A 24,236-nucleotide genomic window follows, 5' to 3' on the forward strand; every position below is an offset into this window, starting at 1 on the left:
TGGCTTAATTTCAAACGAGATAAATACATTGTCTGTCACTGTATATTTGTAAAAATATGGTCAGTGGACTTCATAATATGCTCATTGCGCTCAATATATACATTTTCCGATGTTTGTACGGTCACTAGCTCACCCTGGCAGAGTATGTGTGTGCTTGCATGTGTAGGTTGAGCACTTGAGCATGACCGTGTGTGTTCCGTCGTGTGCTCGGACATGCATGCATTAAGGGTGTCACGCGCGTTTTTGCGTCCATGTGTATGTGTGACTGTTGCATACACGTAGGGGGAGTACGTGTAGGGGCCATTAAGGAGCAGCCAAATCACACAGGAAGTTAGTCGGAAGAAGCAACCATCATTTCACTCTTCAATGACACGTACGCAATATAAAATGGTTGATATGGAGAGAAAAAGAAAACCAGTATATATACACTAGCAGGAGCCTAAGCTACAAGCCTACTTTCTTGGGTTGCTCTCTTCACAAGCATAGAACGACGGTGGCCACACCGCTGGTCACATATCCGGCCTGATCCCGCAGTTGGGGGAAGGGAACAATGTTCTGTGTAGACGCAGTCGAAATTGGCGAGGGAGAAAACCCACAATCAGTGCGTCCCGATCGGGGGTCACCGCGTTATGGGCCGATGCCGCGTCCCAACCTCCCTTCTAGCTACAGCCCGACGTCCCAGGTAGTACATCTTCCTTTTGGAGCCGGCTTGCTCCACTGCCGTAGCTCCCCACGTAGCTCCATCTCCATGTCGATCTTTCTCTACTTCTACCGGCTTCTACGTACTTGTGATGAGTTTAATTATGTCTCATGAACTAGTGCCAGTACTATTATTTTAATCACACTTCTTCAATATCTTTGCCATCAGGGATGTTCAGCTCAATTTTAGTGGAACTGCATAAAAGCATCGTATGATCCGAGGGTGCCAGCCGTTCTTCCTTCGACAGGTTCCACCTAGCCAGGAAATTAAATCCTGTTTAGGGTTTAGGGTTTAAGTCGTAGTGACCTCATCAGTAGTTTTTCTTTCGTACATGCTCTCACAACTTTTGTCTTTAGCTGTGAAGTAAATATTGGCTATGATCTATGAATCATTGAGATGCATCAGCATGCGTGTTAGTTTTCCTTTGTATTTGATGGAATGTTGTAACGGGGCAACCTTGGAGTAGGAATGAAAATGGAGTGGAAAGTTTCCGTTTTTCCGGAGAAAAATGGAAACAGAGAGAAACCAATGTTTCGTTTTGTTGGATCGCGCCATCGAGCAAAACCAACGTTTAAATCACATCTGTCGCGTTCATGTCTCACCCTCCTCCATGGCTCGACCCCACACCGAGTATACGATAACTTTCCTGCCTGCTTTTCGATGGATCGCAACATGGAGTACTAGCACTACTGGAAGAGATTGCCAAGTTGGGGGAGGACAGCTAGCTGTAGCACGGACTCCCAAGAACTTTTTACATGCATGTTGTGGCTGGCTATTGCGACCATTGAATGCGGAGCAGTCGCGTGCACCAGGAAGCGGCGCAGGCGACACTCTCTCGGCTGGCGCGCTGCTTCAATGCCGGCGCTAGTGAGAGGTCGCATCCGCTCTGGCCGGGCATCAATGCGGCACTGATAGTTTCGGGCGGGAAGCACGTGCGGGTGATGAAGAGGGTTCGGGTTGGTCAGGAGCGGCCCTAGCAGTAGTCCGGACGCCCACAAACAAGAGATGTTGTACATTAATATTGCTGCGTATATAATTAACAATGTAAATAATGTGCCAGTTGGACAAATATGATTGGAGATGGAGATGGAAATGGAATTTTACGTAAACACGGATATGCATGTCTATGTCTCTGTGTGTGCGCGACGACTCTCGTGACCTAGAAGCCGGGGCATGTTTTTGATCGAGTTTTCTTTCTTGGTACGTTAAAAAATTGTCCGCCAGTTTCCGTTTCTTTTTTCCGGGAACGCGCATATTCTATTTAAAACCACTGCTATGGAGAGATTTTTTACTTCATTATAGCCTCTTGTTTGATAGAGTTTCTCTCGTCTCGCTCTCTCACCCTCTCCATATCAAAACAAGATGACAGTGTCCACTCTATCTCTCTCCTCACTGGTGGTCACAGATCCGGCCGAATCCCGTCCGCTGCGGGAGGTGAGGAGGTGCAGCGTTGACGTTGTTGCCGTCGATGATGGAGGAAGCCGATGTGCACCGTCCTCTTGGAGCCGGTGCTAGCGCGGACGAAGGTCCTCCACGCCATTGTTCACTGTCGTCGTGTGGGCAGATCCTGCCTGCCCGCCTAAGCGACATCTCGCCCACCTGAGGTATAACTTTTTGTACTGGTCCAGCTCCCCAGGTTGTTGCATGCGGGTTTTCTTCTATGCGACTACTCCCCAGCTCCCCATGTATAGTAGCTAGGGTTCATCGGCTGGTCCGACATCACCTACTATAATAGAGGAAATGCCACTCGAAAAGTTGTCCTGATTTATGTCTCGGTGGAGGTATACATGTTGTTTCGACAAAAAGTACATGGTGGTTGTGTGGTCATTGTCTATATGCTCCTATTGCTGCTGCTAATCTAATACTATCACTAGTTAAATGAAGAAATGCTTTTTTCTCGGGTATCCTGGTTTAGTTCCCATCAAGATAATCACGATGCTTCTGTTTGTTGGTGTACTTTTCATTAATTCTTATTGACAATTGAGATGTCGTTGTTAATCTTGTAAAACAAAGTAACAACACCATATCCCTTTTTTATATTTTTGGAGACAGCGATGCGTATCTCCATACCCGGGCATGTATTCCTCGATTTTAGTGGAACTACACAAAATTGGATGGCCATTGTTGTTCCGCCTCACTATACTCTGCCACGTTGTTCTTCCTTCCCCGAGCTTGATTACTGAGAAGAAACAGACCATAGTGAGGATTTGTCGAACTTCATAGGTGCCTCACCCAAACTTGATGCAAATGGATGATGATCACGACGATGACCTATCAATGCTCATGGTTGCGCACCATGGTTGCGTCGGCTGGTGAAGCTGATTAATTTTCAATGAAAAACAAGCTGTCTTCCATCAGTGCTATTTGCTTGTTACCCACAAAGATGATATCCTTCACCAGTTCACCTTGGTTTCGTTGGAGACACAGCCGTATTTCATGTTGGTGCAATTTTATCACACAATTGGCTATGAACCAAATGTTTCCTCGAAGAAGGATCGACGTTGGTACTAAGAGCAAGTTTTGTATTGATTTCTAAGCCTTCTCACAACTTTGTCTCCAGCTCCCCTGTAATTTTATTTGTCCAACTATTGACTTTGATTAAAAAAATGGTGTGGACTAAAAACCCGGATGGACATAGTAGCCCTCCATTTTTATTTACTCCGCATATTAGATTTGAATGTAGTCAAACTTTGTAAAGTTTGACCAAGTTTAGGTTGAACACAACAAACCATAATTGATAGAGAGGGCAAACTGTACATACTCTCAATCCTTTTCGATAATTGAAATTAATATTCTTTATTTGTACACACTCTCACACGTTTCCGATAATTTGGCACATGTGTGGTTTTTCACTCAAGGGAGGGTAGTGTACCGCACGTGAAGGACAGGAAGTGCGACCAGGACGCGTCGATCGTTAGTTCATCGAAAGTACTCCCTCCCTTCCTAAATATTTGTCTTTCAAGTGGTTTGAAATGGACTACCGCATACGGATGTATATAGACATATTTTACAATCTAGATTCACTTATTTTGCTCCGTATATAGTCATTTGTTGAAATCTCTAGAAAGACAAATATTTAGGAACAGAGGGAGCAATAGTTTTCTTCACTAGTACGTTAAATAAAGAGTTTTGTTTCGTACTTACACAATTTAAAATGATTGTTATGGAGAGAACAAGAAAACCACTCCACTATATATTAGTCATATATACACGAGTACTATATGGACGCAGCTTCATTGACTTTAGTGCACCTGCCTTTGGGTTTATGACAGGTGGGCCCAAAATGTGTCTGGCCCACCTGTCATACACCCAAAAGCAGGTGCAGTTAAGGCACCGGAGCTCAGTCCATACTACAGTATATATATAAGCTGGAGCCTCAGCGCTTGTTCGCTAGGGTTTGCACTCTCCACACTCTCACCAAACTACATATATATATATATATATACACGCTAGAGGCTCAGCGTTCCTTTGCTAGGGTTTGCTATATTCATAGTCTCTCACCCTCTCTTCACCAGATCTAAACAAGACTGCATTAGCCTCTTGTCTCTCTCTCCCCCTGACAACTAGTGAAGGAGGCGTCCGGATCCCGTCGCACCGAGAAGGGGAGGAGGTGCAGCGTTCACTCTATCACCTTCGGCGAGGGAGGCAATCCACTGCCGGCTGCGTTGTTCTCTTTCACCCAGCGCCTGTATAGAAGGGCCACCGACCCCTTCTTCCTCACTGTCATACGTAGTGTGGGTAGATCCGGCCTCCCACCGCACGCCTTTCCACATCCCAACGACCCTATGGTATAAGTTTCTTTGAAACCGTCGTTGCTCTAGCCGCATGTGGATCTTTTTTGATCTGTAGTCGAATCTAGGTCTTGGTTCAAAGAGGAAAGAAGGGTGCGGTGAGCTGGAGCATGAATCTAGGACGTGGTTCAATGAGGAAAGGAGGGACAGAAAGTAGTATAGACTATCTATCCAGTCACTTTGTTGGTCGAAAAGAGAAAAAGGGGGTAACCCAGTACACACATCTGTAAGGAACCGATCCCTTTGTTGAAATGGGAAAGAAACTGGGGGGTCAGGTAGTTTGTGCAGATTTGTTGCCCTCACATAGGAAAAAGGTTCAAAGAGAACAAATATGGGACCAACGCAGATATGCTGCTTGGCTACATACTCTGCATCACCCATTTATACGTGTGGACGCACATGGTGCTGGCATGTCCCATACAACTTTTTTGCTATTGTTAATCTAAGAATGCCGCCAGAAAATTGAAGCAATGCCACTGTTAAAGTAAATTACATTTTTAACGAATGTTGTTTTAAGAGAATATCTCTGTTAATTTGAATCAATGCACCCGTTTTAGAAATGCTACTATCCTACTTTGTTTTCCATTAAGATAAGTTAGATGCTTCTTTATATCACCGTTTGTTTCATCCTCCTTTATCGGCAAGTAATTGTTTCCTTTTTTGCCTCTGTTAGAATTGGGGTATCTATTCAACTTGTTGCTATTGCGACATTTTGCTTCGCTACGCGAAACACTTTGCTTGATTTTAGTGCAACTGCACAAAACAAGATTGGATTTCCTATTCGTGTTGGCAGATTCGCAGGTGATCTTGTGTGCGTCATGATAGGTTGGTACTTGCCTTCATCCACATGATCGTGCAGTGTGTTTTGAGATGATGTGCTACTTGTATTGGTACTATTTTAAATAAATGTTGAATTCAAGCTATTGTATTGCTCTCTTTTCCCATTAAGTAGTGAACAAAAATAGTACGAACCCAAACATGATGCTTGTTCCTTTGTTACAACAAACTCTGCATCACCCCCTTTATAAGTAGATGGAAGCACATGGTGTTGTTGCGCCCACTCTCCCCTGGAACTGTTTATGCTTTTTGTTAATCTAATGCCGCTGGTAAAATTAAGCAATGCCACTCTCATAATTAACTACTGAATCTTATTTCAAAACTGCAACATTGTTAGGGATTGGCGGGATTACCATTTTTGTGGCCGCATGTTTCATCCTCCTTTATTAGCCAGTAATTGATTCCTTTTTTGCCTCTGTTTAAACAGGGATATCTATTCAACTTGTTGCTATTGCGACATTTTGTTTCGCTATGCGAAACACTTTGCTTGATTTCAGTGCAACTTCACTAAATGAGATTAGATTTCCTATTCGTGTTGGTAGATTCGTATTTTATGATGGTGGTCTCATGAAAGGTCAATACAGGTCTTCATCCACATGATTGTGCAGTGTGCTTTGAGATGTTGTGCTACTTGTATTGGTACTGTTCTAAATAAATGTTGAATTGAAGCTATTGTATTGTTGTCTTTTCCCATTAAGTAGTGAAAAAAATGGGATCAACCCAGACATGATGCTTGTTGCTCTCTTACAACAAACTCTGCATCACCCCCTTTATAAGTAGATGGAAGCACATATTGTTGTTGCGCCCACTCTCCCCTGGAACTATTTATGCTTTTCATTAATCTAATGCCGTTGGTAAAATTAAGCAATGCCACTCTCAGAATAACTACTGAATCTTATTTCAAAACTGCAACCCTTGTTAGGGATTGGCGGGATTACCATTTTTGTGGCTGCATGTTTCATCCTCCTTTATTAGCCAGTAATTGATTCCTATTTTGCCTCTATTTAAACAGGGATATCTATTTCAACTTGTTGCTATTGCGACATTTTGCTTCGCTACGCGAAACACTTATGTTTTAAGAGTGTTTTCTGCAGTTCAACTTGAATGTCACACCGGCGACTTTGCTTAATTTTGGTGGAACTGCACAAAAGGAGATCGGATTTTCATATACGTGTTGGGATTTCATTCAAATCCTCCTCCCGAGCTGTTTCAAATCTTGGTCAAGGTCAGTACTGACTTTCATCCACATGATGGTGCAGTGTGCTTTGAGATGTTGTGCGACTTGTATTGGTACTGTTTTGGATAAATGTTGAATTGAAGCTATTGAACTGCTGTCTTTTACCATTAAGTGAGCAAAAATTGTTCCAACCCAGACATGATGCTTGTTTCTTTGTTACAACAAAACTCTGCATCACCCCCTTTATAAGTAGATGGAAGCACATGCTGTTGTTGTGCCCACTCTCCCCTGGAACTGTTTATGTGTTTTGTTAATCTAATGCCGCTGGTAAAATTATGCAATGCCACTCTCAGAATTAATTAACTACTGAATCTTAGTTCCAAACTACAACACTTGTTAGGGATTGGCGGGATTACCATTTTTGTGGCCGCATGTTTCATCCTCCTTTATTGGCCAGTAATTGATTCCTTTTTTGCCTCTATTAAAATGAACCAGTCGCATTGTTTTAGGAATGGTACTATCCTGCTTTGTAGTTCGTTCTACATGTTTAACCAAGGTATTGTTAAGATAATGTCTCTGTTAAAATGAATCAGTCGCATTGTTTTAGGAATGGTCCTTTTCTGCTTTGTCGTTCTTTATACATGTTCAAACAAGGCATTGTTAAGATAATGTCTCTGTCAATATGAATGAATCGCACTGGTGGAGAATTGCTGCTCTCCTGCTTTGTTTCCCATTAAGATAAGGTAGATCAGTAGATGCTTTTCTTCTGGGAGTAAAAGTCATCAACCGTTATTTCTCAGTAATTGTTTCCCTTATACCTATTGTTGCTTACAGGGATATCAAAATTAAAGCTCAGTTTTATTCCGACTTTGATTTTAGTTGAACTGCACAAAAGGAGCCAATGTGTCCAAGGCAAACTGCTACTTTACTGGGTCCAGTTGGTCGTTCCACTTTGCAAAAAGAAGCAGACACTGTTTGTGCTACATTATAGAAGGAATGACTGAGAAGCTTTACAGAGTATTATTAGACGCTGGTGACATGACTAGTCTGTAGAGAGCATAGGCAACTCTACAACACGTGGAGTGCACTGGGAAAAAAGTGCCCAAACAAGTACAATAAGCCATGACAGGACTCCACGATCATAGGCATTACATATTTTGAATGGGAAAAGCTTGTCAAAGTTTAATCATCGATGTTAGCAAGAAGACATTAGTTTAATATATTGGAATTGGAAAACATTGTCAAAATTTGCTCATTGATGTTATCTAGAAGACATGCATTTGATATTTTTGAGTGGGACGCCCTTTGCTGTGAGCATCATCAATCATTTTTTCCTATTCCTGTGTTCAGTTTAGAAGTAAATAGTTACTTTGCTGAGATATTCCTGTGTTAAGAGTTTGTTCTGAATATTGTCTATGTAATGCCAGGCCTTGTGTTTGATTGCAAAGTTGAGCTTGGAATGTTGTGGCATGCGGCATCACGAGCTATCCACCGTGCCTCTTGGGAATAATGCTTCGTAATGTTTTGCATGTCGATCTAATGCCAGTGATTTGCTTGTTAAGAAGATCATCCTCTTTTGTTGTTTCCATGCTTAAGAGTCTTATGTTTCATTCATAGCCTATACGACAAGTCGGATAGGTTAGACGTGTAACCATATGATCTTCCGCCCAACTCATCATCTTAGGCCGTGATTGGATCGTCGTTTTCCGATCAAAACCGTTTGTAAAACTGACGCTTGTAAATAAAAGCAGATGGTCTCGGGCGAAGCGCTTGGTTGGTCGATTTTGACTAGTAAAATATACACTGGTCTCTCAAATTACACGTGTAACCCGCCGGTTTTACTTACAGTCCTCGGACCCTCGGTTTCATTATGCCTGTATTTTACGCGTTGTTTCCGATGATGAGTAAATTACAATTGTATCTTAATACAGGTGTGAAATAAACCAGAGCTCCCAAGCGCGGCCTTACCATTTCATGCTGTCTTAGTCTCTCGAAGGTGCTCATAGGTGTCCGATGATCCTAGCATCCTGAATGAGCAGCGGGCACTGTACTAGACCATCCGTAGGGCCCGCGAGGCCCTCTCCGTCGTCCTTTGAGTTGTTGCGCTCACCGTGACGCCGAGCATTGTTAACATGGTTCATGAACAAGAGGATTCAGGAGATGACTTTATTTTGACTGGATGACAGTAGGGACCCACTAGGGCCATAGTCGTACGTACGCAAGTGCCTCCTTATTATGTACAACTTTATTTTTTTGCTTCCTCCTGGTTTCCTGACATCACAGTCCCACACCATTGTCAACCTATGTAGTCAATATAAACGAGAGAATTGCAAAAGGTGCGGCCGACAGCTGGGACCACGCAGCTCGAGCAGTATTTGTTGTTTTTGAGGCGTGAGCACTGTAGAGTTTTTCTTGGCGATGTTTTCGTTGTTGTTCTGAGGAGAGCAGGGTATTAACTGGGCAGGCTGTGGCCCGTCTAGCCCAGGCCAGATATCCAGCCCAGATATTGATTTTTTTCAATATGAAAATGGCTAGCCCAGATATACGTTTTTTGAGGAATACCCAGGCAAGGCCAACTTGTTATTCTCCAGCCCGCTAGGCTGCAAATCTTTCCTAGGAGGGATGCATTAGGCTTAACAGGAAAATCGGCTTTAAAATAATAATAAATGGGATGTAATTATAAAAACTGGGCAGCAACTATAAAAAATGCACCAAACACGAAATTAGTTTCTAAAATATTATTTATGGATTTAGAAAATCTTAATTTTTAATTGTTGCGCGCGCAATGTTTCGTTGGATTTTTACGTAATACAAATTTATATTTAATTTGACTAGGAATTTTGGGATACAAATATTTCAGATCCCATCAAAATGTGGGAGATTTTATTGAATTATGTCTTTAATGGTTGGTTGAAATTATTAATCGTTGTCCTAGCTAGAAAATGGGCTGTACTTTTAAAAAACCTGTAAATTCGCTGTAGTAAATTCTATTAGATTTCCAAAATGGGTTGTACATTCTTACAAATCCGAAATGGGCTATAAGTTCTCTACCACACACTTGTGGGCCTACTAAGTTGACGCGTCCCCTAAAAAAAGAAGTTGATGCGTATTCCTCTCCATGTGGGCATCCACTGCCGCGTCTTCCCCGGCTCCGCGTCGTCCCCTTCCTAGGCCTCTCCATCGTCCACCACCATGGTTCTCTCAGCGCGGCATGGTCAATGTGGTCAACGACCGACTTTCATCGAAAGAGAACTATACATGGAGAGGCTGACAGTTGGGTCCACGGCAGCCGCAAGGAAGTGCCTCCTTATTATGCGCAAAATAAGTATTCCTCCACCTGACAGCAGGGACCCACCGGACAGGCCACCATATTTTGCAAAAAAAACATTTCCCCCTGACTGCTGGGACCCACCGGACGGGCCACCGTATTTCACGAAAAAATGTTCTTCCCTCTGTCAGCTCGGACCCACCGGAAGTGCCTCCTTATTACGCACAAAAAAATGAATACTCCCCCTGCTAGCTGGGACCCTCCTTGGTGGGAGGCTGACTTGTGGGCCTACTAAGTTGACGGGGATGGAGGGCTTTGTCAACTTAGTCAATATGAACGATTCTAGCTCCAGTGACCGTACGATGTCCATCCAACGGCCGTAGTGCTTCTTCAACCTCTGGTCTTCTTGCTCCAGCTGCCCAAAGCAGCGCCGGTCGTGTAGCATGCTCCTGCCTCCTGTGGCCGGCTGTGCTGCCGCGGAGGCCTCATCGCCCCCTACTATTCCCACCGCTGGCCAGGCCCTACGGCAACGACAGCCTCACACCACAGCCGAACCAGTGAACCCTCGTACTCCTCTTTGCGCGGGCTTCCACTGCCGCGTCTTCCCCGGCTCCGCATCGTCCCCTTCCTAGGCCTCGCCGTCGTCCACCGCCCTGGTGCTCTCGGCGCGGCGTGGTCAATGTGGTCAAGGAACAACTTCCATCGGAAGAGTACTGTACGTGGAGAGGCTGACAGCTGGGTCCACGGCGGCCGCAAGGAAGTGCCTCCTTATTACGCGCAAAATAATTATTCCTCCACCTGACAGCGGGGACCCACCGTTTGGGCCACCGTATTTCACGAAAAAAATGTTCCCCTCTCTGTCAGCTAGGACCCATCGGAAGTGCTTCCGTATTACGCACAAAAAAATGAATACTCCTGTGCTAGCTGGGATCCTCCTTGGTGGGAGGCTGACTTGTGGGCCTACTAAGTTGACGGGGACGGAAGGCTTTGTCAACTTAGTCACTATGAACGATTCTAGCTCCAGTGACCGTACGATGCCCATCCAACGACTGTAGTGCTTCTTCAACCTCTGGTCTTCTTGCTCCAGCCGCCTAAAGCAGCACCGGTCGTGCCGCAAGCTCCTGCCTCCCATGGCAGGTTGTGCTGCCGTGGAGGCCTCACCGCCCCCTACTATTCCCACCATTGGTCAGGCCCTGCGGTGACGGTAGCCTCACACCGCAGTCGAACCAGTGAACCCTCGTACTCCTCTTTGCACGGGCTTCCACTACCGCGTCTTCCCAAGCTCCGCGTCGTCCCCTTCCTAGGCCTTGCCGTCGTCCACCGTCCTGGTACTCTCGGCGCGACATGGTCAATATGGTCAAGGAACGACTTCCATCGGAAGAGTATTGTACGTGGAGAGGCTGACAGCTGGGTCCACGGCGGCCGCAAGGAAGTGCCTCCTTATTACACGCAAAATAATTATTCCTCCACCTGACAGCGGTGACTCACCGGTCGGGCCACCGTATTTTGCAAAAAAAAAATCCCCCTGACTGTTGGGACCTATCAGCTACATCTTCGCACGCAAGGAAGTGCATCCATATTACGGGCAAAAAAATGATTCACCCCCTGACTGCTGGGACCCACCAGCTACACCTTCGCACACCAGGAAGTGCATCTAGGCAAAAAAAATGATTCGCCCCCTGACTGCAGGGACCCACCAGCTACATCTTCGCACGCAAGGAAGTGCCTGACAGTCGGGACCCACCTGGTCGAAGCTTATGTAGCGTTGTCATTCTGGTCGCGAACGTGTACGTACATACTGGTCGATGTAGAGGCGCACACGTGTCGTAGTAGAGGCGCGCACATAGCATGTACACGTATGTACAGCTGCCAGGGTGCAAGAAAGTAAATACGGCCACGTACGTACATACGGGCGGGGTCTCGAACGCCTACTCGTGCATACGTACGGCCAGGGCTCGTGTACATGGTTGGGTAGGAACAGAGAAACAGCGTCATCATCATGTTCATGGGGAGCCAACCGGCTGGGTCGGAACAGAATGCGTCGTCATGTTCATCGGGTGGGCTTGGACGGAACAGCCGATGGAAACGAGGCATGGCGTACCACAGAACGGAGGAAACGGCCTTGTGTTCGACCGGCCACGTTCAAAACGGGATCCTGTTCATCGGGAGGGGTCTGGCATACCGCAATCTGGAGGAAACGGACTTGTGTTGGACCTCCTACGGTTGAAACGGGGTCCTGTTGATCTGGAGGGGTGTGGCGTACCGCAAAACAGAGGAAACGGACTTGTGTTGGAGCGCTACGGTCGAAACGGGGGTCCTGTTCATCCGGAGGGGTGTGGCGTACTGCAAAACAGGACTCCACGGGATATTGTTCATCTCCACCATCGACCTCCTCCAGCCTCCACAGGCTACTGTTCATCCAACGTCGACCTCCTCTAGCCTCCACCTGCGACTGTTCATCCTCGAGCTCCTGTTCATCCAGCCTCCACCGCGCACTACTCCACCGGCTACTGTTCAACCACCTCTCTCCACGGGCTCCTGTTCAACCACCCCTCCACCGGCTACTGTTCATCCACCCCTCCACGGTCTACTATTCATCCAGCCCTCCACGGGGTCGTCCTATTCATCCAGCCCTCCACGGGGTCCTGTTCATCCAGCCCCAACCGACTCGATCGATCGGGGTCCTGTTCATCCAGAGGCAACACCACGGGGTCCTGTTCATCCACCCCCACCGCTCACTGCTCATCCAACATCCCCCTGCAATGCTCACTGTTCATCCAGAGGCAGCATCGATCGGCTTCAGTTAGCAGCAGTAGCGAAGGAATCACTCGATCGGGTTCAGTTAACAGCCATCGATTAATCGCTCGGGTTTTGTAACGCATAGCCTGCAGTGCAATCGCTCGGGTTCAGTTAGGCAACGCCTCGCTCGGGTTCAGTTAGAGCCCAATGCCTCACACACACGCGCGTACGTGTATGAGAGAAATGCGCATCGCTCGGCCCCCGACCACCCACCGTAACCGGGAACTCCCCGAAATTTTCCTCGCCCTCGCTTCTACCACGGTTTTTTCTGTCATGGACGACCCAAAGAATGTCATGCAGCTGCGTCTCCGGCCCGCCCAGGACGAAAAGCCCATTTTCTGTCATGATTTTTTGTCATAGAAGTAGGAGCCCACCACATCTATGATGATACTAGGTTTTGTCACAATTATCGTCATAGAAGTGTCATAAGTATGACAGAAAAAAAAATTGTTCAGCCCAAAATGTCATGGATGTGTCTTTTTTTGTAGTGGCTCCTCTTTGTGCTACTGAAAGTAAGCTTGCATGTTCTTTGAGCTCCAAGTAGTTTGAATGCTTGATGTAGCCTCTATACATTCATATGAGTAGTTGCTATCAATCTTATAAAGTTTTGTTGGCATAATTTTGTGGTCCAAAAATTTTAGAAATTTAGTTGTAGGAAAATGAACTTCTTCTGGAGAGGTTCTTCGATCCAGAGTGCCAAGGGGATCATTGGGGATGTCCAGGACCGTGACCTTAACATTCCGCACAGAACGGAGGTCCGGCCATGCGAATTTCCACACAATGCTTTCATGAATGAAGCCGGGTCTCACCAAGAGTTCACACAATTCGTTGCAAATGCCGGGTTGACCGACTTCCTCACAGATGAGTGTGATCAATTACCCACCCTTACAAATTCCTTTATGCAAAATTTCCATTTCTTGCATAGGCTTGATATTCCTATGGTACGCTTTGATTTATATGCTGAACATCATGAGATACCACTTACTGAGTTCTGTCAGATATGTTTGATTCCCTCTAATGGGGAATTAGGAGAGCCTCAATCAGAGGAGTTTCAGGGCTTCTTCCATACTTTAACTGTGGGAGAGCGTAGGGGCATGTCGAGAGCCAGAGCTACCAGTTTACATTTTCCTGCTTTTCATTATTTTTCTCTATTCATAGGGAAATGTTTGACTGCTAGGTAGGAAGGCAGCATGCACAGTGCCCCAGACCTCGCCATTTTATGTCGCACACTTTATGCTGACAACACTTATAGCCTCGGAGCTATCATTGTGTGCCGCCTGCACATTAACATGACTAGGGGTAAAGTTCATGGTGGTATTTATGCCACTCGCTTGGCGAGACATTTTGATCTTAATATATGCCACAATGATTACTTGCTACCTAAGGTTTATCTGGATCACCAGGCTATGATAGATTACCACTTTATTGATAACCCTGAGCCTCCTGACCACATTCATTATAACTTGGTATTTACTGAGGATACTCTTGATATTATTCTGTTGCCTGCACCCTCTTTTTTTGATTTTCATGCCAGGCACAGTTATGTTTTCATGCCACCGGACATCACTGCTTACCGAACGAGTTGGCTACGGCAGAGAATGAGGCCCAGCTATGGGGTGCTCCAGTGCCACCGCCTCGCCACTATCCTACCGGACCCGATGGCTACTACGGGTGGTGATTACCAAGCTAGGACAAAAGCCTAAGCTAGCTTGGGGGAGTACGTTTTCTCACCGACTTCTATTCATGTTCACACATTTCATTCTAGTTGAGGGTGTTCATTCTTTTTCATGGTATATCCATGTTAGTTTTAGTTTCGCTTTCTTCTTGTGTGTTTGAAAACTTTGATAATCCAGAAATATGTCTTGCTTCTTTTCGAGTTTCCTTTCTTGTTTATTTAGTTTGTAGTGGTAAAGGAAAACCCAAAAAGATTTCTCCTTTCTTCTTTTGCTTGTTGGGAGCTTTCCTGTATAAATAGTTTTTCTTGCTTTTCGTTTTTCCTTCGTTAATGTTCTTTCTTCAGAGAAAGTAAAAACTCTAAAAATATTTCAGTGTGTTTCTCTAAATTTATTTTCTTTTCATTGAGTCATCGTAAGGAGAAGGCCATGATGAAAATGTTGATTGGCTCTCATATGCATTAGTGTTGATCTTATGAAGAGCTAATATTTCCTTGTCTTCTCCCTTGAATAAAATGTTTGCAAATTCCATCTTAGTCCACGACACTCTTGCACTATTATTATTTTCATATCATTCGGTCATGCAAGTGAAAGGCAATAATGATGATGATTTGATGAAGTGGCCGTGGCAAAGAAAAGCGGGTATGAACTCTCCTTGTTTTTGTAAATATGTTTAACTCAGCATCCATGATTCAGGATATTGTGAGTAAACATGTTTACGATGACAATTAGAGATTATAGTTGCTGATGCCATGCTTAAATAGCTAGGAGTGGATAATGATTTATCTTGAGTGTCAACATGTACTAAAATGGTTATGATATGCAACAACAAGAACAAAAGGAGTTTGTAAAAGTTTTTCTTTATCACTTTCAGTTTGTCAACCGAATTGCTTGAGGACGAGCAATGAGTTAAGCTTGGGGGAGTTGATACGTCCCAAATGAATATACTTTTCCAAACACTTTTGCTCTTGTTTTGGATAGTAATTTGCATGATTTGAATGGAACTAACTTGGACTGACGCTGTTTCCAACAGAATTGCCATGGTGTTGTTTTTGTGCAGAAATAAAAGTTCTCATATTGGGCTAAAACTGTAAAGAGATTATTTTCAGAATATATAAAAAATAATGGCGAAGAGAAATACCATAGCGGGGCCACCAGGGTGCCACAAGCCCAGAGGGCGCGCCCACTCCCATAGCGCGCCTGGCAGGCTTGTAGGCCCCTGGCAGCTCCGGCAACCCTAACTCCAACTCCATAAGTACCTATTCGTCCAGAAAAAAATCAAGGAGAAGGAATTATCATGTTTTACGATATGGAGCCGCCGCCACCTCCTATTCTTCACCGGGAGGGCTGATCCGGAGTCCGTTCGGGGATCCGAAGGATGGAATTCATTGTCATCGTCATCATCAACCCTTCTTCATCATCAATTGCATGATGCTCACCACCAGGAGTGAGTAACTCCTTTGTAGCCTTGCTAGACGATGATGGGTTGGATGAGATTTATCATGTAATCGAGTTAGTTTTGCTAGGGCTTGATCCCTAGTATCCACTGTGTTCTGAGATTGATGTTGCTATGACTTTCCTATGTTTAATGCTTGTCACTAGGGCCCGAGTGCCATGATTTCAGATCTGAACCCATTATGTTTTCACGAATATATTTGTGTTCTTGATCCTATCTTGCATGTTGCATGCACCTATTACGTGTTAGGATCCGCATACCCCAAGGTGGCAATAATTTAGATTCTTTCTAGTGATTACCATAGTTTGAGGACACTACAAAAAAATACACTTCCGTGATGATACGTGTTTGTCACAGTAGGTCGCGTTTTTTGTCATGCATGTACATCCATGACAAATTTATGACAGAATCAAGATAGTCATACCTGTGCTGTCGTAGAAGTGTTCCATGACATTACCAAAATTATCATCACGGAAGTGTCCACTTCCATGACGATAAATCGCACGTCACAGAAGTGCTTTCGTCAAGGGTGACCGACACGTGGCATCCATCGTAACGGAACATCGTTAAGCTATTGGGTCGGGTTTTGGATCCGATAACCCGTTAACAGCCCCGACCAATGGGGATTTTCCACGTGTAAAATCATCATTGGCTGGAGCAAACACGTGTCGGCTCATTGTTGGGACAGATGTCATCCACTCATTGGACAAAAGGCGCCTATGATACGTCGACACGTGGCACGACCAATCAAGTTTAAATGGGCCAGCCCAACTAAAGGCCCACAAGATTTTGCGGCCCATAATGGGCCGGCCCAGTTAAAGTCCCACGAGATTTTGCGGACTATAATGGGCTGGCCCAGCTAAAGGCCCACAAGATTTGGCGGGCCATAATAAGCCAGCCCAGGTAAAGGCCCACAAGATTTTTGTGTGCCATAATGGGCCAACCCAGGTCAAGGCCCACAAAAATTCTTGCGGATCATAATGGGCCGGCCCAGCTAAAGGCCCACGAGATTTCGCCGACATTAATGGGCCGGCCCAGCTGTAGGCCCACAAGATTTTGAGGACCCTAGTAGGCCGACCCATTAACTGGCTGCCATGTTTTGGGCCAAATGCCGGCCCATAATTGATCCAGTCCATTAATGGCCTGCCACGTTCCGGGCCTAATAATGGCCCATATAAGATCCGACCCGTTAAAAGCCTCCCACTTTCTGGGCCAAATCACGGCCCAGATCAGGTCCAGTCCTTTAAGAGGCTTTGGGCTCAATTATGGCCCATATCAGATTTGGCCCATTGACTGGACGCTATGCTTTTGGGCCCACTTGCTAAAGGCCCATTTAGTAATTCGGCCTGGTATTAGTTTCGGCCTATTAAGGGGCCATTTAACATTTTGGCCCTATATTAAGTTCGGCCTGTTAAAAGCCCGTCATATAGTTGGGCCTAACTATGGCCCGGTTTGCATCCGGCCTGCTCGCAGCCGATATTTGATTGGGCCAAACAAGGACCGAGACAACTTTGGCCTGTTAAAAGCCCGTGAATTGATTCACACAATCATGGGTCGGGGTCCATTTCAGGCTGCCGCCGGCCCGTGAGCTATTCGGCACGTTTCAGGCCCAGCCTACTTCTCAGCCTCCTAAAAGCCCATTGAGTTTTCTTGCGAAAAGAGGGCCGGGGGTTACTCGGCCTATTAAAGGCCCGAATCTACTAGTGGGCCAGTTTGACGGGGCCCATGATGCGGATCATACATCGTGATTGCATGACGGCCTGATTATATACCGTAATTTTACGGTTTGGCCGGTTTACTGCGAAGACATGATATATATACAGTAAAATAACTGCAGCATCATGAATAAGAAAAAACCTAGACTATACAATAAAGAAATTGTGGCATATTACATCCACTGGGCATCAAAGTTCGCCACTATGATAATAAAGCACAAGCAGACAGCAGATCACATACACTGGCATCAAAGATCGCCACCAGTGCAAATAAACACGCCGACAAAATAATATACAAAACCAACAACACTTCAATAGAGTTCAAGAAAGGTTAGCCCTGCTAGGGAGCTGCAGCGCAAGCAGCTGAGCAAGATGATGAGATTGCGCTTGTTCAACACTTATATCTTCCTCACTCTGAAAGATAAATAAGCAGACAGATGACGGGTTTTGCACATAAAAGTATCAGTGCTGACAATTCATCACATTTCTTACTGACGAATAAAGTGACACAGTTTAAAATTGCATTAACACAATATGGTATTGTTCATGTCAAGACATGGCAGGAATTGACATTGTGAAGGAGTTGGCAGCTTCACGACACCATTGGATTACAGATCAAGAACTCATAAGTATAAATGGCTAGTGCGTTGTCAATTTATCCCATTTCAGATTGGCAAATAAAGAGGCGGTTTAAATAATAGTAGAATGATATGACATTTTTCATAGTTAAGACATTGCAGAATATGACATTGTGTTGTAGTGGGTAGGTTCACCACACCACTGGATTACGGATGAAGAACAGAAGCATACATGCAGTGCAAAAGAAGATCACTTGCTCTGTATAGTTTAATTTACATGGTATGAAGAAGGGACTTGGTTGTACAACTGAAAACTTAAATTGAGAAGGACAAACTTTTGTTTATGAACTACATAATAAACTTTAAACATGCAATTTGATGCAAACACCAAAAATAAACAGCTGTTGCAGTCATGCCTAACCAAATATACACAACAAAGTTTGAAGGCTTGAGAAGGACAAACTTACATTACTGGTGAAGATAGGCTCTATAAAGCCCTTGTCCATGCTGATGGGGGCGCAATTCAAGAAGTTTAGCACAAAATGTTCTTCATAAGCATTGCCTTTATTCTACATTTTGTTAAGAGTAAATATAGATGTGATAATATACGAAAAAATGGAGAATATTTAAGATAAGATGAAGAGTGATGCTACATAACCAAGTAGCTATAAATGTATGTGCAGTGATACAGGCAAAAGGCACAGCCAAGAGCAATGCACAGCTAAACTTCTTCAGTACCAACCTTATGGTAAGAGTAAATATAGATCTGATGTGTAGAAAATGGAGGGCAAAGGAAAATAAGCTGCAGAGTGATGGTACATGAACAACTACCTGTCAATATAAGTACACTGATAAAGGACAGCATGTACTTACAAGAACAATGCAGATCTAAAAAAATCATTGGCATTGGATATATTCTACGCTAATGTAACCATTCATACAGATCAGATAATTTGGAGCGAACAATTGATAAGCAAGCTATCATGCATACTGCTGTCACATAATGAACCAGGTATGTATGCAAGTATAGTGATACAGGACAACGGGTACTAACAAGAGCAAAGCAGCAGGCAGCATATTTGCGATATCATGTCGTTCTTTTCAAATCGGAATTCTTCTTCGAGCTGATTTCCTGCAAAAAAAGACCCGTGAGGCACATGCGGAAAAGTAGAAGTTCAAATTGTCATGTGATTTCATAGACAATACCTCATCCTGGGAACGAGACCAGTGCATAACAAGGTTTTTTCATTCAATGTCTTCTAAATTTAGCACAGGAGACTTAACCGAAAATTCGTTTATAGACTTGCCATCAAAGTGTGATTTCCTCAGGTAACACCGATACTGCTGCAATGCTTCCTTGAAAAGCACAAGCAAGCTTTGCTTGTCATGACTATCCAGATTGACCCTCACCTAGTTACAACAATGTAATGTAAATCATTGATGTGTTCGATCAGCAGAAAATAGGAAAATAATAACCATGAATAATAGCACTTACACGTAAGTTGGACAGGAAGATGTGAAAATGGTGTTTGTCTTCACTATAATCTTCCCATGATGGGAATATATGCATGTAGTCCCTAACAACATTGAAAGCATTGTCTTTTAAACTGGAAATAAATGGAATGGGGTTCCAATCTGCAGGAATTGGCCGTCTCTGCAGTTGGGATAGGTCTTCGACCGGTGGACTTGCTGTACTTTTTGCTGGAGTGGGATTTTTCTGTGGTACGGCTGGTGCTATGGCAAATGAAATCGGTATACCTTTTGCTGGAGTGCAGGTCCTGTGTGGTGGGGCTAGTGGTGTGGCCAGTGAAGTATGGGTACGGTCTGCTGGAGTCAGTCCTATGTTTTGTGTCAGTGGTTGTACAACCAATATAAGTGGGGCGCTGTCTGATTTCTCCGGCACCACCACGTTTTTCAAGGACTTTGCTGGTGCTCCTTCAGGTTCGGCAATCACCCTCCTCCTTTTTGATGTCTGATGCACAAGAACAACATTTGAGTGAAAAAACATGGTATGACGATAGATGGAATATGTATTGGTAATGGATGGGCATGGCATCTCGAGTTATATGATGAGTAAACTAAGCAGATGGTGGTGCAACAAAGTAGAAAAATGCAAGACAACATATGCAAGATACGCGCAATCAATAAAACCTTGCCAAACTAGAATAGGAACCTTGATGGGTGAACAGAACATGCCATCTGCCTTTGACTCCTCGAGGTTAGAATAGTCATTAGAATGATATTCTGAACAAGAATCAACAGGTGGGGAGCATACGAGTTTCATTGCTTCCAGAATGGCACTCAATGCCTTGGTGCCAATTTTGTAAGTCATTGTAGTGTTTCACAATATTCTTCTGTAATTGCGTATAATATCTGAGAACCATGAAAACATAAATAGTTGTGAGATTATCTTTGTAATGCAGATGATATTCTAATATAGGGGCGCCCCTGTAAACACTTATGTGCTATCACTGGATTCTGATGAGAGAGCTCATGTGTGCTGTAATATCGTGTGTGCATTTATATAATATGGCGCAAGTACACAAAAAAATAGGCTCCAAAAGTAAGGATAGCTGGCAGATGATAGGTTCATAATATACTATATAGATAGTTTATTGCCAAACCATGATAACAAGAGCACACAGCAACTAGGCAGATCATAGTGTACATAACAGGGGTACACCATAACCACGATATATAAATCGGGAAAGTGGAACTGGCTTGAAAATACAGTGTTGTATTGCCGCTAGTAATTGAAAGCCTATCGATCACGTACAGGCCAGCACTATCGAACATGGTAAAGAAGAGCAAGCTGATTTTGGATAATAAAATGTTGGTTGCGCAGTGCCCACACATGATGAACCAGAGCGCGTTAAGAATGCAACTCCCAGCTGTCTCTCGACCATTTCACGCGGTTGGATGAAGATCCTACGTCTCCTAACCCTTCTTCTTCCTCGTCTCTGATTCTTCCCATACAGAACACCGCACGGGCCACCGGCCGGACCACCGGACCCCACCACCTGTGTTCCTCCGCCACCCACACCCCCACCCACATCGAGTTTTCTTCGTTCCTCACTCTGAAAAATTGACTGACCCAATTTTGAAATTTAGTCTACTTTGATTTAACTAGTGTGGAATATAAAAGGGGAAAACCATAAGCATTGGGAGTATAGTGTTGAGCGTGCCATGGTAGATCTGAAGGTGCAATCCGGACAAAGGCAACTTTGCAACCAAGACAAGAAATCAGAGTAAAGCAGTGGCGATCTATTTTCTTGCTGCGATAAATAAGTTGAGTAGATATGAAAGAGTACCGCCTCTGGTGCGGCACCGTGTACGCATCTGGTGAGAATTTGACGGTGCTGCGGTAGCGATGGCTGTCGGCAGCGTGGAAGTAGATCTAGGAGGGTAGACGGTGGCGGCGGGGCGCGGTGGACAAGACGGTCGTAGGAGCGGCGCCGGCAAGGTGGACGACGGCGGGGACGAAGCGAGAGGACAGGATGCAAGGATCCCGGTCCGAATGCGTGGATGAGAGAGGTCGATCTCTTGTAATGGACGGCGGCGTTGGGGTATCAGCTCCGGCATGGTGGAGGAGGACGACGGTGGATGGGGTGGCGGACGGCGGCGGACGGAGGAGGGTGGGGTGGAGAGGTTGTTTTGGCGCCCACGGAGTACGAATGGGGAAAAGGGAGGTAGAGAGGAAGGGTGGAACCATGTATTCAGGGTGCGCTTGTCTCAAATGCGAGGAAATTTAAAAACTTAGCCCCCGTTTCAAATTTCTACTACATCACAGCAACATCAGTCGGTTGGGGATAGGATGGTAATCTCGCATGCACCGAATATTTGCCGACGAGAGTTTGCATTTGGCGCCCACCGTGTATGAATATGAATCGGGGAGGGAGTCGATTTCGACCAAGGGCACACTGTGTTTTGGCGCCCACCGTGTATGAATCCGGGTTAGAGGCGGTTACGTCATGTTTGGGTGAAATTACAAACCTACCCCTATCGAAACCTATAGAAATCCAGCAGATAGGCTTTGCGCGGCAGGGATAGGCAGTAGTGATTTCCATCTCGCAGATTTTGGTTTCGGGCGGTTACTGCGACTTTCCTTGCTTCGTTCAAATTTTGCACAGTGCACGTTTACCGTGCCAACTCAATTCGAATTCCGTTTGTATTCTACTATTTTTTTTTCGGGCGGGATCCATTTTCAATTGGAATTACATTCTATATACATCAATTTTTTATATATATACTTTCAAAAGCACAACACCATTTATACATAAATATGGTTTACAAATGGCATGATCTCAGATTCATAAGGTTGTATCCATCAATTTGGATTTTCAAATATTTGAAACCACTTTATGTTGAAATCCAATGTATGCATTCCTTGCTAACTGTCTCCAATTAATGTGTGTTTCATGCGGGTTTTTTTAACTTCTCAAACATGTATAATGTGTTTCACACACGCAACATATAGTGTAATCCCGTTTAGACATTAATTGCATATAAACCATGAACTGTTTGTAATTGAAGAATCTATGGATTACCAATATTGATAAACTATATAACATTACACGTGTGCCCAAATTCAAATGAATATGCATGTTTGATACACCAATTTGCGTTATGATATTATCGATGTCATGATCTCTAGTTTAAATATTTGAATCCCCTTTAATCCAGATATTCGTCTCATATAGCTATCACTCATGCTTATATAGGACTATCTCTCTAGACCTATACGCGTTCATCGTCTCTCAGGCATCTCTCGTGCTACCTGTATGTCGACAATGAACTTTTATCTTCGTAACACACTGACGGTACTCTCTCCATCGACCTTCATCACTCTATCTCTCTCTAAGTATATCTTGCTCCCTGCTATGTGTCTCTAGCTATGATTCTCCATGTGGAATCTCTTTCTCTCACACAAACACAAAACTTTGTCTCCCGGGGTCTCATTTCTCTCAACTATTCCCATGTGTGCCACTCGCACACCCCTCATACAGAGATGTCTTTCGCTCCTTAGATATGAGAACCTATGACTCTTCCTCCTCAATATCTCTTTCTCACACACAAACACAAACTCTGTCTCCCAGGGTCTCATATTTCTCCATTGTTATCTTGTATGTCGCTCAAACACACCCTCTCTCCCTAGATTTATCTTGCGTTCCCTCATATGTCTCTCTAGCTATCACTCTCGTCGTGAAATATCTTTCTCTCTCGCAGACACAAAACTCCGTCTCTCTGGATCTCATTTCTCTTTGATATTTGTTTGTATGTGACTCACATGCACCCTCTCTCTATCTCTCTCACACCCACACACATAACCCAGCCTTCTGATCCACTCGACTCCTATCTCTAGTGCACACTAGCTAGCATCTTTATCTTTCTATTTATCTGTTTCTCCATCAACCTTCTTTATCGCCCTCACTCTTGATTCCTATCACGCACACTACATATGTTTCTCTATACATGCAGTCAAGTGCCCTCTCACACACATATATAACTTCACCCTTTGAACCACCCGACGGTCATCTCCGACACCCAAACTAATGAATGTCTCTCTAGCTAGCATCTCCATCTCTGTATCTATCTGTAGTTTCTCCGTCAACATTTCTTTCTCGCACGGAGTCTTGTTCCTATCACCCACACTATATATGTCTATCCATACATATGCATTTATAGGTTGATCTCTTTTGCACAATCGTTGCGCCTCACCCCCTCTGCTCGCCATAGATGCATGCTCCAGCCCACGCCACTATCTCTTAAAGACAAAAACACATGCTCAATTGTCGGGCCTTCTTCCCTGCATTCTCAGATGCATGCATATCGTCATACCGATCCGTCTCTCCCATGTCATTGATCTTAGGACTTATGTCTTCTTTCTTTTATCTCGATCATGCGCGCGCACACACACATCCCACGTATACATGTATACCTCTCACACATGCACATTCAAGGTCTCTATGTCTCCATACGTAGTTAATTACCCTCAATCCTAATGCCACATCGAATTGTTCTCCTCTTTTGTGCACATAACTTCCACCTGGATGCGCAAAACACACACTAACACTTAACAATCTCCTTCTAGCTACCCCCCCCCCCCGCCCCACGCGCCTCTCACTCTTCCCCTATATCCCCGAAACCAATAAGACCATCCCTTTGTTTAATTTCTGCCTACATGCACCATCGATATATAGTAGTCTTCCGTGGTGTCTCTCGAACAAACACGTTCTCTCGAT

Source organism: Triticum dicoccoides, chromosome 1B (assembly GCF_002162155.2).
Source record: "Triticum dicoccoides isolate Atlit2015 ecotype Zavitan chromosome 1B, WEW_v2.0, whole genome shotgun sequence".
NCBI lineage: Eukaryota > Viridiplantae > Streptophyta > Magnoliopsida > Poales > Poaceae > Triticum > Triticum dicoccoides.